The sequence below is a fragment of the Simochromis diagramma genome, unplaced genomic scaffold (assembly GCF_900408965.1).
Source record: "Simochromis diagramma unplaced genomic scaffold, fSimDia1.1 OVJJ01000024.1, whole genome shotgun sequence".
NCBI lineage: Eukaryota > Metazoa > Chordata > Actinopteri > Cichliformes > Cichlidae > Simochromis > Simochromis diagramma.
This window is the reverse complement of record NW_024387332.1, coordinates 461,036-476,893: the sequence shown is the minus strand read 5'-3', so window position 1 is coordinate 476,893 and position 15,858 is coordinate 461,036. Positions and strand designations below refer to the sequence as shown.

The 15,858-nt window shown below is 42.7% G+C and overlaps 2 long non-coding RNA genes across 2 annotated transcripts in view; one reads left to right on the top strand and one right to left on the bottom strand.

Moving 5' to 3' along the window:
• Positions 1-13,324: 13,324 nt before the first annotated feature.
• LOC120718055 overlaps positions 13,325-15,858 on the bottom strand; it is a 2,697-nt gene continuing 163 nt past the window's right edge. Inside the window, exon 2 of the long non-coding RNA XR_005692357.1 lies at positions 13,325-13,571. This is a non-coding gene — a long non-coding RNA (uncharacterized LOC120718055). The remainder of the gene's footprint in view (positions 13,572-15,858) is intronic.
• On the top strand, positions 14,202-14,586 carry LOC120718060. Its single transcript, XR_005692363.1, has 2 exons — positions 14,202-14,272; positions 14,440-14,586. It is a non-coding gene; the product is annotated as an uncharacterized LOC120718060 (long non-coding RNA).

Here is a 15,858-nt window from a genome sequence, read left to right as displayed (position 1 = left end):
GCCCTCTTTTAATGTGTAACACTTTGTGTATGATTTTTTATCTCTGGTGCATATCATCTGTATGTGTCGTGTCACTTTCCATTTTTCTAACAGTACACTTGCATACCTCAGTGCTTGTCTTCCTCCCCCTTTTGTGGTGGTCTGGACACTGTGTCAATCCTCCACTTCCAGGCAGTCGCTTGTATCCCCGGATTCCTTAACCCAATTTCATTCCCCACACTAAAACAGCAGCCTCAGTCCTCTTCTGCTCCTTTCTCTCCCACTTTTCAGTCCAACAGCAGTCAGTTTTTCAGCTTTGTCCCGTGTCTCTCTTTGTCCCACTGTCTCTTTCATTGCCATCTCACTCCAAACATGGCAAATGTCAAACTCAGACAGTCTTCTCAAAAGTCCTTCACACACAGTGAGGTTGCAGCTGGCTGGAAACGCATCTCCATCCATCCAATCTAGATGGTGGTTCTTCTCTTTCTGATGCCGTTTGCCCACAGCGCTGCTGGACCTCTCTGCTCAGAACTCTGGTATTGTCTCTTGGACTCCTGTCCACTGTTGATGTTCATGCTCGTGCTTCTGAAACTGCACTCGGTGTCTTCAGGGAGAGATTAGTTTCCTTGGAGCTTGCTTGTTCAGGATGAGGACGGGAAGCTGCAAAACAATTCAGCCAAAAAATTCTGGCTGGGTGTTTCTATTTTTTTTTCTTTTCTTTTCTAATGATTTTAACCTATAATTTTCTTCCGACTGCTGCCCGTGGAGAATTGATCCTGGTCCGTTCCCCACCTGTAATCAACAGACTGAGAGACTTTCATTATTCACTGTGACTGCATATATTTTCATCACTCCTAAAGCAACACATCTCTGCTTATTTTGTTTTGAACTCTACTGACTTTAAACCCCAAAAATGAAATTTTTATTTGGTCTTAACCGCAAACACAAAAATCTTCTTGATGTTGTTGTTAATTATTTTCATCCACTACACTCCTAATTATGTTTTCTTTTGTGTCCAGCAGGGGAAGAAGGTGACCTGTAGCGTCACTGCTTCCCCCAGTTGGAGACAATTTCCCACTCACACTTCCACACTTTTTTATTTTCTTTGTTTTCATGATTTTCTTCCTCTTTTTTATTACCCCATTGTTTTACACCCACACATTAACCTGTTAACTCACTCTTCCAACCTCATTTTCCTTTCACCCCAACAGCTCTCATGCAGTTAGCAATCAAATTCTCCATTCATCCTTAAGTACTTGATCACCTTTAAATGTCACTATTAATTTTATCAATTTATTTATCATTACTTTAACGCTAATCCACTTTTTAATTTGCTTTATTTACTTTAGTTCATTTTCTCCTATTTGATCACTACGATTTCTTGACTATTTATTATTTCACAAAAAATCAACTAATCTACTTTGTCTCCCTCTTTGTCATCAAGGAATTCACACACACTCACAGGCTGGTCACTCGCCCCCACCTTTTCTTTCTCTTTCACACACACTCACACTTTACTCTTCGTTTGTTCCACCTGTGAACCCGCCCCCTCGAGGCTGGCTCACACACACTTCATGCTTCTCGCAGTCCCATTCAAACTTTCTGCGAGACACTTCTGCTGATTCAGGACCACGCCCCAAGCGGCACACAGAGCGGGTGCCGTCCGCTCGTGCACCTCACGAATTGTTCAAAACTTGCGCCACGGACTCGATACCGCAGTTTCTCTTCCCCTAAAAAATATAAAACCAAATTAAACCCCCAATTGACTTCACAGTTTCCAACAATTCGCGACACGGCCTCTGGCCGCGATTTCTGCACACCACAAACACACACTTTTTAGACACGAATTCTTTTTGTTACTTTAATTGACTCCCGTACTTCAGACGAGACGCCGACTCTAACGGCGCTTTCACACACACTACACCGTCCTCCCTCTGCATCAGGCACTGGTTCAACTCAGCTCGGAATCTAACCGGCGAAAGCAACCGATCCTGCTTTTATGCATACTTCAGACTGTGACAGGGACCTCTCCCCGACTTAGTTATTTAAGGAGCCACGAGTCCCCAGGTCACCACCCTGGATCTCCTGCCCTCACAGGTCCTAGCCCCGCGTCCGAGACTAGGTGGGGTAACCAAACCCGTGACACGCGCAGCCCTTAGCTGGCGACGAAGCCTCTCAGCCCGCTTTCTAACTAACTAATAGTAACACACGTTTCCTGCTTTAACGCACGAGGACGAGCACAGCACCGCCACTTTTTTCCTAATAACTAAAACGGATGAAACACCGATTCTATTAATCCGTAACAACAATCTCCTGCTTTAACGCACCGAGATATCCTTACGGGGTGCTAAACATCAAGTTGGAGTTCTTAAAAAAGTCTCTTGCTTTAGTCGCACTGAGACGGACGCTAGCCGCCTTTTTCTTTTCTACTGAGGGAATTTACACTGGGATACGTTCAACTTAGCGAACAGATAATTTAGGCTTTAAACAATATGCACAGTTCGAAAATAAACAGGTCGTGCTTACCTTTTAATCATGTGAACTAGCTCTCTGTTCGCCTCGTTTCACGATCTCAGCTCTGCCAATTCATCTCTGGGCCTCGAGCGAATCCCGCGGGTTCGGCACCAAAACTGTTGAGAAATCAGTTTTACCCTGGTTCTTTTATTCCTCGAGCATCCAGAGATGGCACCGGACTCAGTAGTCATTTTCACAAAATCTTTTATTCATCTTTATTCATCTTCATTCATCTCTATTTAAGCATGCACTTCTAGAAGGGAAGATGAGGCCGGTGTCCCTCTGCAAAAATCTTCACCCCTTTGTTAGTTACAGCCAGCTTTATAGAAGTGACCCCATCATAAAACCCCCCCCTACGGTGTGCTGCAAACTCTGTCTGTGTCTATGTGCACGAGCACGTGAATGCCTACATGTGCACGTTCCCTCGTGTCTATGTGAGTGCTCAGTGAGTGAGTGTGTGCGCATACCTGTGTGTATGTGTGTGCACATGAGTGAGTGTGCGTGTGGATGTGTGTGCATGACAGTTAAAACACTGTGGGTGTAGGCATCACCCTAGAGGTCATAAAACCCCCTCTTCCAGACCACAGTTACAAATGTTGAGACCCCCACCCAGGTATCCTCTGGGGAATTTCCACTCAGCATTAACTCCTCTTTGTCTTGCTTTCACTGTTCAACTGGGGGAGGGTCTCCTAAAATCTACTCCTAAGTTCATGACACAGTCCGGCCTTTATTTATATCCAGGGCAGTGTCAGTGTCTCTACAACAGTTCTACATTATATTTTAACACATTTCTAAACTCTAAAATAAGCTAAACACTCCTACAATAGTCATAAAGCAAATAGCTACGTACAGTTAATTATTAATGGCCTTGTGTACATAAGTCCATTTTAACATATTATAATTGTACATAATTGGGAATTATTCTGCACATTAAACACACCTAACAAAGAGTCAGCCCAGTTAAAGTACCGGAGGTGAATCAACTGTATGGTTATTTTGGAGTTTATAGTTTGTGCTGCTGTTAAACTTTACAGTATTGACTTCAGTATTCCTGCTGTTGGTGTAGCTAGACTACTATGTTGATCAGTAATATGTAATGTGAAATTTGATATTGTTACTTTGCTGGATTCACTGAGACACATGTCCAACAACCTTGGTTTATAAAGGAAATTACAGAAATTTGAGCTAACAAAACAGAGACTGGATACCTGTGTCCACGAAAAGCTCCTGTGCCAAACAGAAATTTTAATATGGTCTAATCAGCTCTATTTCATAAATGACTTCTTACCAAGCATAATCAGCCTTGGGGTGCTTGGCAGGCTTTTAACATGCAAGCTGAACAATATAAATTTGTGTGCACTGAAGCCACAAAATTTAGAAATACACAGTTGCAAAAAGTTCAGTGACCAATTAGAATCAGAATCAGAATCAGAAAGGGGTTTATTGCCAGATGTTGAGGTTTACAACATTAGGAAATTTACCGTTCCTAAATGACATATGCAATGCAAAAAATAAGAGTATTGTCAATAGGGACCAATTCCCAGTTTTTACATGATCAAAATTATTCACAAAAGGCTTCAATAAACAGAAAATGTGTGCCAACAAGAGAACAGTGCACAAAAATGAAAAGATATTTGAGCTCGACGCTTTAATGGGTTTAACATGACTTAGTCAGCACTCCGCACCGTACAGGTAGTACAAGCACACCTGAAAACACTGACCAGCTAACAGCTTTAAGCATTTGGGCGCAACCTCGGTAGTTCACCGATTCACCTGTTGCAAACGTCCAAGTTTCTATCAAGTCTCATAAATCCATCGGCAACTATTACCTAACCAGTCTTTTGAGTCTCCACATTCATAGATATTGACATTTTGTCTTTGAATGAAAATATCCTGGTAGGGTAGCTTAAAAGTCAAAACAAACAGTAGGCATTTCGGACTTCTCTTGAATAAGTGAAAAAAACACTTACCTTCAGACTGATTAGCTGGTTCCGATCCAACTTTAATGTGTCCCATGTCAGTCCATTTTAGGGAAATAGTGTTAAGTGGTTTCATTTAATTTTGGGATACTCCCGCATGGACGAGCCGCAATTTGGAGTCTAGCAGAGTTATCACGAATAGCATATGATCTTCAGATATAATCCAATCAACCTTGCATTTAATCCCATTGAACATCCAGTTACCTCTGACTACTTCTAAGTTGCACATGTTAACGGTCTCATCATCACTCTGTGCTGCAGCGAACTGAATCTGTGGCACAGAATAGTTGATGGCCATGTTGTTCTCCTGCTTTGCAGCTTTGTTTGAGCCTGAATTGCAGCTTAAACGTGCAAAACTAAGAGAAGCAGATCAATATTTTCTTCTTATTGTTATTTAATGGTGGTTGGCAACCAGCGAAAGGAGCATTAACCACCTCGAGCAATATTTTCTATTTTCTATCCCCATTTTTGTTTTGAAAGTGAATACCCGACGTGTGCGTCATACGTCACGTTGTACGTCAGGTGAAGGTGTGGTGTCGGCTATCGCACCTGTCGCATTACAAAGCTTTAAAACGTAACAATCGCTTTAAAAACACAACCCAACGCGCTAAACTGTGATAATGTGTTACATTATCACGTATATCCAGGACATCTCTTCTGAACCAAGACGAAGTGGTGCTACAAAGGAATTATTTCTTTAGGAGAGCATTTAATAGCAGTCTGGCCTGCAGCAAAATGCACCGCTAAAAATACAGTTTCTGCTTGTCCCAGAATTTATTAATTTTGAGAGTGAAGTTGTAGGACTGATGCTGGTTAGTGGTGTAGGTTTCATGGATGTGACACCTTGTGTAAAATGACGACCAGAGCATATTATTAGGTCAGTTCACTGTAGTTAGGCAGAGGTGTCTTAAAAATTACCATCTTATACAAAACAAATGAAGGTCCAGTATAAGAAAGAATAAGAAGAGAAAAAAGCAACATCCTGCTAAATGAAGTCATTTTTAAACATTACTCTAAATGTAGCCATTAGTTTTTGTTGCTGGCCATACAAAAAATAAGTATACTTCAAATTATATTTCCCAACCTTACCTAATACGTATACTAATAATGCTTCTTGGGACTATATTGGCCCCCGTTTTAGTACATAACAGTATTCTTGAAATTAACTTTTAGATGTACTTTTTGTTCACCATAATTGTACTAGCATAATGTCATAATGTCTACAAGAGTATAATTAAAATATACTCGACTCTATCACAATACTAACCTTATAGGTATACTATTAATTAATAGTATTACTAATGTTTCACATTGTTTGACTAAACAAATACATTTATTAATATATGAGGTTCCATTCAGTTCAAGGAATTAAATTTTAGTGTGGCTGCAACTTACTCCTTAAGTTAAAAATTATGCTGTATATTGTAGTTTATATGTTATACTACTTTCACAGTGAATCGCATTTTATAGTAATACACTCTGAATGAGGATTTAAGTAATTACTCTTAGATCTACAGTAGAAAACAACATAAATCCGGATGGTGTAATAGTATAATCTCAGTAACATCACCAATTGTTACATTTGCTGTATTTTACAGCTGTTTCAATGAGTACGGTGAGTTACCGTAAAAATAATGTAATCTCATGGAATTTTCCCACAATTACATGCAAATTACAGTACTAAACTGCTAACATTCTTTAGACTGTGAAGGTTCTCAGTCATCCAGGTCTTTTCTTTGCAAACTCCTTCGACAACATCCTTTAGAGTTTTTTACTGTTGATTTTGCAGTACTAAGATATGGAAATTACTGCAAAGGCTAACAGTGTGTTCATGTTTTGAATCGGGTAATTTCATGGTGAGAAATGTCTTTGACAAAAAAATGCAGGATTAATTAATAGCTGTATATGACTGCTAGGTTAGGACGTGGTTAGGCGCAAATACTTAAGAGAGAGAGATTTTGCTCTATTAATATTTATTGGAAATCTTTTCCTCCATAAGATTGTGGGCAAAGTCAATAAATTGTCTCCTGGCTTTCAGGTCCCCCTGAGCTAAATTTACAGTTTTTGCAATTAAGAAAAGAAAAAAAGATTTAAGGTGAAACAAATTTTTTCAATTCATGGAATGATGACATTATCACTCATTCCATATTGTTCCTAAAGTTTGCAGTCTTTTTTTTAGTTAAAAGTTAAAGCAGAGCTTGTTTTTTTTAGCTTCTTTGATAATGTAACTCTGCATATGTGTACATGCATGTGCACTGATGTGTGCATGGGGGGTGATTTGACATTACAGTCCCTTGAAAAAGCATTCATAGTCCTTGAACTTGTGCACATTTTGTCACCTTACAACCACAAACAAAATATGTTTTTATTGACAGTTTCAATGGTAGATTAACACAAAGTAGCACATAATTGTGAAGTGGTATGAAAATAATACATGGTTGTCAAAATTCTAAGCAAATGAAATTTGGAAAAGTGTGTCATTCTTTTCTATTCACCCCCTGCTCTTTATAGAGCCACATTTTGCTCCAGTTACACCTGCAGGTCTTTTGGAGTATGTCTCTACCAGCTTTGCACACCTAGAGACTGAAATATTTGCCCATTCTTCACTGTAAAACAGCTCAAACTCAGACAGATTGGATGGAAAGCGTCTCTGAGTCTGTATGACTATGTTTACTGTTTTGTCTATTTCAAACAGATGCCTGTCCTCACCAGATGCCTGTCCTCACCTCTGCAGTGCTGCCGTCTCCTCTAACCCGGCATGTTTCTAAGGTATGTTTTCTTTCTTTTGGATGTTGTTCTTGTGGTTTTTCTCCAGAGATGAGGTTTGCAGTGTCTGTGTCTGTGTGGTGCAGCCGGTCTAGTCGAGGGGTAATAACAGAGATTGAAACTTTACTGATAAATTGTCCAACTAAAAAAATACCGGGGTCCACAAATGTCATGTGACAACTAGGGATGGGTACCGTGGATACCGGGATAAGATGAGTTGGTACCGGGATAAGATGAGTTGCTGTGTTTTTCACGGAGAAAAAATAATTAACATGGAATAACGTCAGTGTTAGATGAAAAAAAAAAAGATGCAAGCAGAAAAGGACAGCAGATTGAGAAGAGATTTCTTCAAACGGTATCCTTAGAAAGAAATCTCTTCTAACAAGTGATGTCTGATAAGCTTAAAACTTAAATCTTGAATCTAATATCCAGATTCATGCTAAACTTTTCTGATTACTCCGTGAATCTGCACCGTTAGACTTTTCATCGCCACGTAACATACTGGCGTCACTGTTGCCAGTGTCAGGGGAGTTTCTTTAGGGGAGTTTATTTGTGGATGTGTGCAAATGTATGTGCATTCATGTGTTCCTGCGTGGAGATCTGAGGTTGGCTGGTAGGGTGTGTTTTGGTAGTTCTCGGGTTTATAATAGCAACACCATTAACGAGACTGGGACAGCTCTGTCTTAACATGGCAACTCCGTTTATTGCCAAGCTGCAACAACAAATACACACGGCACAACCACCAGAGGGTGCTGCATGAACCATTGAATTAGTCCTTACCATAACATCCCCCCTTCTGAGTACATTATAAACTATAATGTTTTCTGTATTAATCACTTTTATGTCAATACTGAAATCACTGCAACTTAACTTGTAGCTGGATACTCCAAGGCTGTTACATTAACTCAAATCTGTAACAAACATTTATTGCCTTTATTTATAACTATTATTTTATTTAACTGTGTGAACTTATTCAAACTATGAAGGTGGGGTAGACAACCCAGTCCTTCAACTGAGTGAGGGGATTATTCTGCCCCGGGCTGGTCACTCAGGTGCTCGAGAGTACCTTCTACCTAAATCAAAGTCCTTAAGGTACCTCGGTGGGTTTCTGTCTCTTGTAGGATATCTTCTTTCAGTAGACAGGTTACTTGGTGGTATAAGACACTGCTGAACCTGGTTTGAAACAGGGCTGCTGCTGTTTTCTGGCAGGGCAGGGATTTGTTGTTCAGTTGGTTCAGTTTTGGTCCCTTTTAGTGTGATGAGATGGCTCCTGTTTCGACGTAGAAGCCCCCTCGGGGTCTCAACAAGGTAAGACCGTGGTGTATCTGCTCTGCCTGATATAGTCCCATTTGTTTTCATGTCTGTGATCCAAACTTGATCTCCTGGGTGTAGTCCAGTGAGGTCTTGTGCTCTGTGTCTGTTGTTGAACCATTTCCACTGTTTTTCTCTCTCCTTCCCTTCTCTCTCTCTCAGTTTAGTGATGTTTGTCCAGCCTGGGTTGAGGCAGGATGGAAGTATGGGAACTGTGGTACGAAGTTTCCTCCCCATCAGAAGCTCTGCAGGGCTATGTCCATTGGCAAGTGGTGTGGCGCGATATGCCATGAGAGCAAGATATGGGTCTCCTTCTTTCTCTAGAAGGCTCTTTACTGTTCTCACTGCTCTTTCAGCCTCACCATTGCTCTGAGGGAATCTCGGGCTGGAAGTGGTGTGGGCAAAGCCCCACTCTGAAGCAAACTTTTGGAAGTGTTCTGAGGAGAATTGTGGACCATTATCCGACCTTAACTCTGTTGGAATGCCGTGGCGTGCGAATATGGACTTTAAGTGGTCAATCACTGCTGCTGATGTGGTAGAGGACAGCTTAGCTATTTCTATGTATCGTGATAAATAGTCCACTGCAACCAAATACTGGCTGTTACTCCACTCAAAAAGATCAGCACCAACTAACTCCCACGGCCGTGTAGGAAACTCAGTTGGCATGAGTGTTTCTCTGGGTTGCTGTCTCACCTTTGCACACGTCTCACAGTCTGCTACCAGCTGTTGTAGTTGAGAGCTCAGTCCTGGCCACCATACCGACTGCTTGGCTCGTTCCCTAAACTTTACAATGCCCTGGTGACCTGTGTGCAGTCGTGTCAAAACATCTTTTTGTAATATCTTTGGAATAACTATACGCATACCTTTTAGGAGAAGGTCATTTTCAACAGTCAGGTCCCCTGCATGCTGGTGGTATGGGAAACATGGACCTGGTATTTTGAGTTTGTCCGGCCAGCCATTCTTGCAGTAGAGTTTGATTTGTTTTAGTGTTTCGTCTTTGTCTTGCTGCTCTCTTATTTGTTGTAGTCTCTCCTCTGTTGCAGGAAGACCTGAAATCACCTGATGTGCATACAGGTTCATTTCGTCTCTTAATGTCTCGTCACAAACAGTTTTTTCTGGTGCTCTGGACAGCACGTCTGCAGTTGCGATGTGTTTGCCTGGGACATGTGAGATGGTGAAAGAGTACCGCATTAATCTCATTCTCAGTCTTTGTACTCGTGGTGGCAGTTCGTCTAAGTTCTTGGAGCCCAAAAGTGGTACTAAAGGCTTGTGATCTGTCTCAACATGGAACTCAATGCCTATAAGAAAATCAGAGAATCGCTCACATGCCCAGGTTATGGCTAACACTTCCTTCTCTATTTGAACATACCTTTGTTCTGTGGGGGTTAATGCTCTTGAAGCGAAGGCCACTGGCTTGGTTGCATCATCCTCTTGTTTCTGAAGTAGCACCGCTCCTAGTCCATAGGAGGATGCATCAGCTGATACTGTCGTTTGTGCTTTGGGGTTGTAGAGTGCCAAGTTCAGTGGTTACTCAGTTCTGCCTTAATGTTGTCAAACGCTGTTTGTAGAGCCTCACTCCAACACCACATGTTTTTGGTACTGAGTAGTTCTCTCAAGGCTGTTCGCTGTGTTTTCTCTGCTAAGTGGGGAAGGTACTTGCCTAGATGATTAACCATTCCTAGGAATCGTCTCACTCCACCCACATCGGTGGGTGCCTCCATGTTGCTGACCGCTTTCACTTTTTCTGGGTCTGCTTTGACTCCTGTAGTGTCAATGATCTGTCCGAGGAACTTGATTGAGGTCTTTGCAAACTCACACTTCTCACTTTTCAATGTCACCCCAGCTTTTGTGAGCCGTTCGAGGACTGCAACCAGCCTCTTGTCGTGCTGGGTCTGTGTGTCAGCATAAACCAGAATGTCATCCATCTGGCAGACAACTCCATCCAGCCCCTCCAAAAGCTGAGACATACGTTTTTGAAAATGCTCAGGGGCTGAGGATATGCCAAAACAGAGTCTATTGAAACAGTACCTTCCGAATGGTGTGATGAAGGTTGTGAGAAGAGCTGACTGCTTGGACAAAGGTATTTGCCAAAACCCTGAGTTAGCATCGAGTTTTGAGAACAACTTTGCGCCCTCTAGCTGTCCTAGGGTGTGCTCAACTGATGGCAACATGTGTCTTTCCCTTTTCACAGAAGTATTTAGTTTGGTCAAGTCCACGCACACACGCACTTCATCTCTGTTTGGTTTAGGTACTGGAACCATTCCTGCACACCAGTCAGTAGGCTGCTCTACTCTGGAGATTACACCTAACTCTTCCATACGAGCGAGCTCTCTTTTGACTTTGGGCAACAGGGGAAGCGGGACCCTTCTTGGGGTTGACAGGGCGAATGGTTTAGCGTCTGCTTTAAGCTCGATTTTGTATTCCCCTCTCCATTCGGCCTAACTCACTGAATAGTTTTGGAAACTGCTGCTTTACTGCCTCTACCGAAGTGAGTGACACTGCTTCTACTCTGGCCACTAGCCCAAGTGCTACACTTGCTAAGCGGCTAAGTAACCCTTGCGTCAGGTCTGCTACTACATACACAGGTTGTACTGTAGTTTTGCTCAGAGTGCTCAGGTTAGCAGTAAATGTCCCTCTAACTGCTAGTGGAGACATTCCCGCCCCATACAGTTTCAGATCTGTGGGTTGCAGCTGTGGTTTTTGTGCTAGAGCATTGTACTCTTTTTCAGGCAAGACGGTTACGTCCGCTCCTGTGTCAATTTTGAGCCAGCAGTCTACATTGTTAACTTTTATTTTAGTCAACCACGCATCCTCAGTTCTCTCTGAAGCTACTGTTCCCAAAAATGCTACCTCCCTTTCTTCACTGTCACCACCTGCTGCACGTATTTCTCCCACTGCCCCAGACCTGCACACTCTTGCATAGTGACCTTTCTTTTTACACTGATTGCAGGGCACAGGTTCTTGCTGTGAAAGGGTGTCTTTCCACATCGGTTGCATTGGCTTTTCACATTCCTCTCTGTGGTTTGTGGCACAGTCTTTCTTGGTTTAAAGTGTTTTATTTTTCCTTTAATGATGTCCACGTTACAAAGATTTTCCTGCTTGAAGTTGTTTTTAAGAAGATCCTGCTGCTTCTTAACAAGCTCACTTTGGCGAATCCGTATCACTGCTTTTTCTAACGTGAGCTCCGCGTCCATTTGCAGTTGCTCCGAGAGCCTAATGTCTCTTATTCCGACAACGAGTCTGTCTCTTATCATTTCACTGTGCAGCGCCCCGTAGCCACAATGCTCAGCCAAGGCATATAGGGATGTAATAAACCCGTCTGCAGTCTCTCCTGCTTCTTGCTGCCTTTGGTTGAACTTTGCACGTTCAAAGATAACATTTCTTCTGACTACAAAGTGTGTCTCGAGTTTGTCTTTGAGAGTGTGGTACTCACTCGCCTCCTCTTCGGTCAGGTTCAACGAGGTGATCACGTCTTCAGCTTCATCGCCCATTGTATATATCAGAGTGTTAAACTGGTTTTCGTCCGATTGTAGCTCGAGTCCGGATGCTATCCTGAACCTCTCAAAGCGTCGGATCCATTTTGGCCACTCTTCTGGCTTTGAAAAGTCGAACTTCGGCGGCGGTGATACTTGGAAGGCTGCTGGCGCGGCTGCCATGCTGCTAGTCGCGAGATGCTAGTTAGCGTTTTCTAATTTGTTAGCTTAGCTCTTACTGTGGCTGTTAATGCAAACTTGCAGGGCGAGTTCTCTCCGGTGAGAAAGCTTCCGTTTTCGTGACGTTCTTCTTCCCTCCAGAATACTTCTGACACCATGTTTTGGTAGTTCTCGGGTTTATAATAGCAACACCATTAACTAGACTGGGACAGCTCTGTCTTTCACTTCATTACTTAAATCACGCTGCTGTTATTGTGTATATGCTGCTGTTATTGTGTATATATTTATTTATATTTCTTCATACATTCTTATATAGTTCTATATTGTGTATTTTGTTGTACAGTTATTTTATTTTCAACTTTAATTTATATATTTTATCTTATTCTCCCAGTTAAATTTATCCTTCATTCTAATTTGTGTTGTACAGTTATTTCATTTTTAACCGTAATCTATATTTTATTCCTTCCTAGTTAAATTTACCCTTTTTCATTTTTCATATTTATTTCCTATCTTATTCATAGCCTTTTCCTTTTTTGTTTTCTTTAGGTCACGAGCAGTTGTCCAAGCATTTCACTACATATCGTACTGTGTATGACTGTGTACGTGACAAATAAAATTTGAATTTGAATTTGAATTTGAATTTTAACGTGGCGACTCCGTTTATTGCCAAATTGCAACAACAAATACACACGGCACAACCACCAGAGGGTGCTGCATGAACCATTGAATTAGTCCTTACCATAACAGGGTGGACCTCTGCGCATAATCACATGTGTGTGCAAGCATTGCCACGACTGGATTTCTTGGAATTTGGTTTCTGTTGGGTGAGTTTATCTCTGGATGTGTGCAAATGTATGTGCATTCATGTGTGCCTGCGTGGAGATCTGAGGTTGGCTGGTAGGGTGGACCTCTGCGCATAATCACATGTGTGTGCAATCAGAGCCACGTCTGGATTTCTTGGAATGTGGGTTCTTTGGGGTGAGTTTGTCTCTGGATGTGTGCAAATGTATGTGCATTCATGTGTGCCTGCGTGGAGATCTGAGGTTGGCTGGTAGGGTGGACCTCTGCGCATAATCACATGTGTGTGCAATCAGAGCCACGTCTGGATTTCTTGGAATGTGGGTTCTTTGGGGTGAGTTTATCTCTGGATGTGTGCAAATGTATGTGCATTCATGTGTGCCTGCGTGGAGATCTGAGGTTGGCTGGTAGGGTGGACCTCTGCGCATAATCACATGTGTGTGCAATCAGAGCCACGTCTGGATTTCTTGGAATGTGGGTTCTTTAGGGGAGTTTATTTGTGGATGTGTGCAAATGTATGTGCATTCATGTGTGCCTGCGTGGAGATCTGAGGTTGGCTGGTAGGGTGGACCTCTGCGCATAATCAAATGTATGTGCATGCATTATCTTTTATCCTGTCTTACTTCTCTCACCCCAACCGGTCGCAGCAGATGGCCGCCCCTCCCTGAGCCTGGTTCTGCTGGAGGTTTCTTCCTGTTGAGAGGGAGTTTTCCCTTCCCACTGTCGCCAAAGTGCTTGCTCATTGGGGGTCATATGATTGTTGGGGTGAGTTTATCTCTGGATGTGTGCAAATGTATGTGCATTCATGTGTGCCTGCATGGAGAGGGGGACCGAGGGGAAGGCCCCGGCACACGCAGCAGGCGCGAAGCCAGTCAAGCAAGACAGCCTTGAATCTTAAAACAACAGCCGAATTGCATTTAGGTCTTAGAGTGCTGGCCACAAGATAGGACCCATCGACAGCAGCTCAGTAAAGCACAAGAGCGTCATCTTAAACAGGATATCAGGCAGCGCTTATTTTTGTCTACTTCTGGTCACACCGCTTTGCCACTGAGCGATCAGCATCCTGGTTTTATAGGAAGTGATGACTACGTGAGCCCACTTGTTTTTTCTAACATCTTAAAACAACAGAGTTTCTAAATGACAGACTATTTATTTGGTTTGTGTCTCAGCTTATTTTGTTCCAGTTGCTGCGTGGGAGAAGCTGACTGTAAGAATAACACTCAGCTGTCCAACTCCAGTGGGACATCGGAGCAAGAGAAAACCTCTGATTATGTATGTTGCCTCTTCACCACTCGCACACTCAAGGTTACACTCAGGTCAGGTCCAATAAGTTTCAGAGTGAGACAGGCTCGGTGTCAGTACTTTGTCAGGATTTTTTAGAATGATTAAATTTGGTGTCCTGCTGTTTGATTTCATGCTGGTCTTTTCCCTCTTTGTAGAACCTTTCCACCAGCTGAAGTCAGCCCCCAGTGACAGTCTGACCTACCGTTGGCTTTGTGTGTGTGTCTGGTCAACTATTACTACGGTGGGCTGCGGGCTGTTGGACACCTCTGGCAGGAGTTTGTCCTTGAGTTGCGTTACGGTGGGAAAATAACCATCTTATTTGTGGGTGGGTACCTCACAGGCTCGTGCTGCTTTGATTTTAAGGATGTCACACATATTAACATTTTCATTTCTTTGACGTTGTATAAAAACTGAAACGACATACAGCTGACTGTGATGTTTTAAATGGAGCTGGTTCCTCGAGGCGCGTCCGCAGCATGAGGGGAAAATTGGTTTTGTAATATTTTCTTTGTTTTGTTAAGGGTGTATCCATCCCATGATACAGACACTTAACGACAGGGCGTTTTCTGATTTGCTTTCAGTGTTATTTGATTGTTCAGAGCAGCAGTCAGTGCTTACAGTTGGTCTTGTTCCTCCCTCGTCCCGCTGACCACCCCACACGCCGCCTCCTGTTGAAGGTAACGTGAGTCCTCCACCCACAGCTGCAGTGCACATGCAGGATTTTTGATTTGGGGAATGTTCTCTGTAAGATTGTGAGAGCTGACTGCTGTTGTTGGCACTGTAAAACAATAAAGCTGAATTGAACAAAGTGAATAATTTGAAAATGACTCAGTGTTTTATCACGACACGTTACCGCAGCCTTTAAGATCACTGAACCTGTTACTTCAAAAAAAAACATGTAATGTTGAAGGGGACAAAGAGTTAGTTCATGTTTGACACTGATGTTAAAATCAACTTCTAAGACCAGGTTGAATAAAACAGCATGGGTGTGTGATTTCACCTGCTCCACAACATGCGTGCTCCAATCAGAGCACCAGAGGAACAGGTGATGAATGTGATGGGGAAGTATACGCAGGTGTGACAACAGAGCCGTGGGAATTAGGACATTATACTGTTGATATATTCTCAGCGATCAGCTGTTAGTGAAGAGCATGAAAACCTTACGGCACGTCGGTCCGCTCAACTTATGCGCTGGATAATTTACTCGTCAGCTTGAAAACATTTAACTTTAACAAAATGTTCACAACATAGGGGTCAGTGCAGGTCACCGAGTCATCCTGCACACTAGCCCTGCCCCGCCCACGGTGTTATACACCTCTGCAGCCCCTCCTCTTTCAGACATTTCTTCTAAATCCTTTAAAGGAGCCTTCACTCACAAACTCTGGTGGAATAAACTCGGCTTTCTAACATCAGCTAAAGTTCAGTCTGCATGCTCGACCCACATACTCCTGGCAGCTGAAGTGAAATACTGCTGTGCGTAAGGGTCGAGCGGGGTGACCACGTCACCGTGTCATGGGGTAAATGCCGCGGCCGGTTCAACTCTGACCTGAGGCCCTTTATTTCTCCCTCCCGCT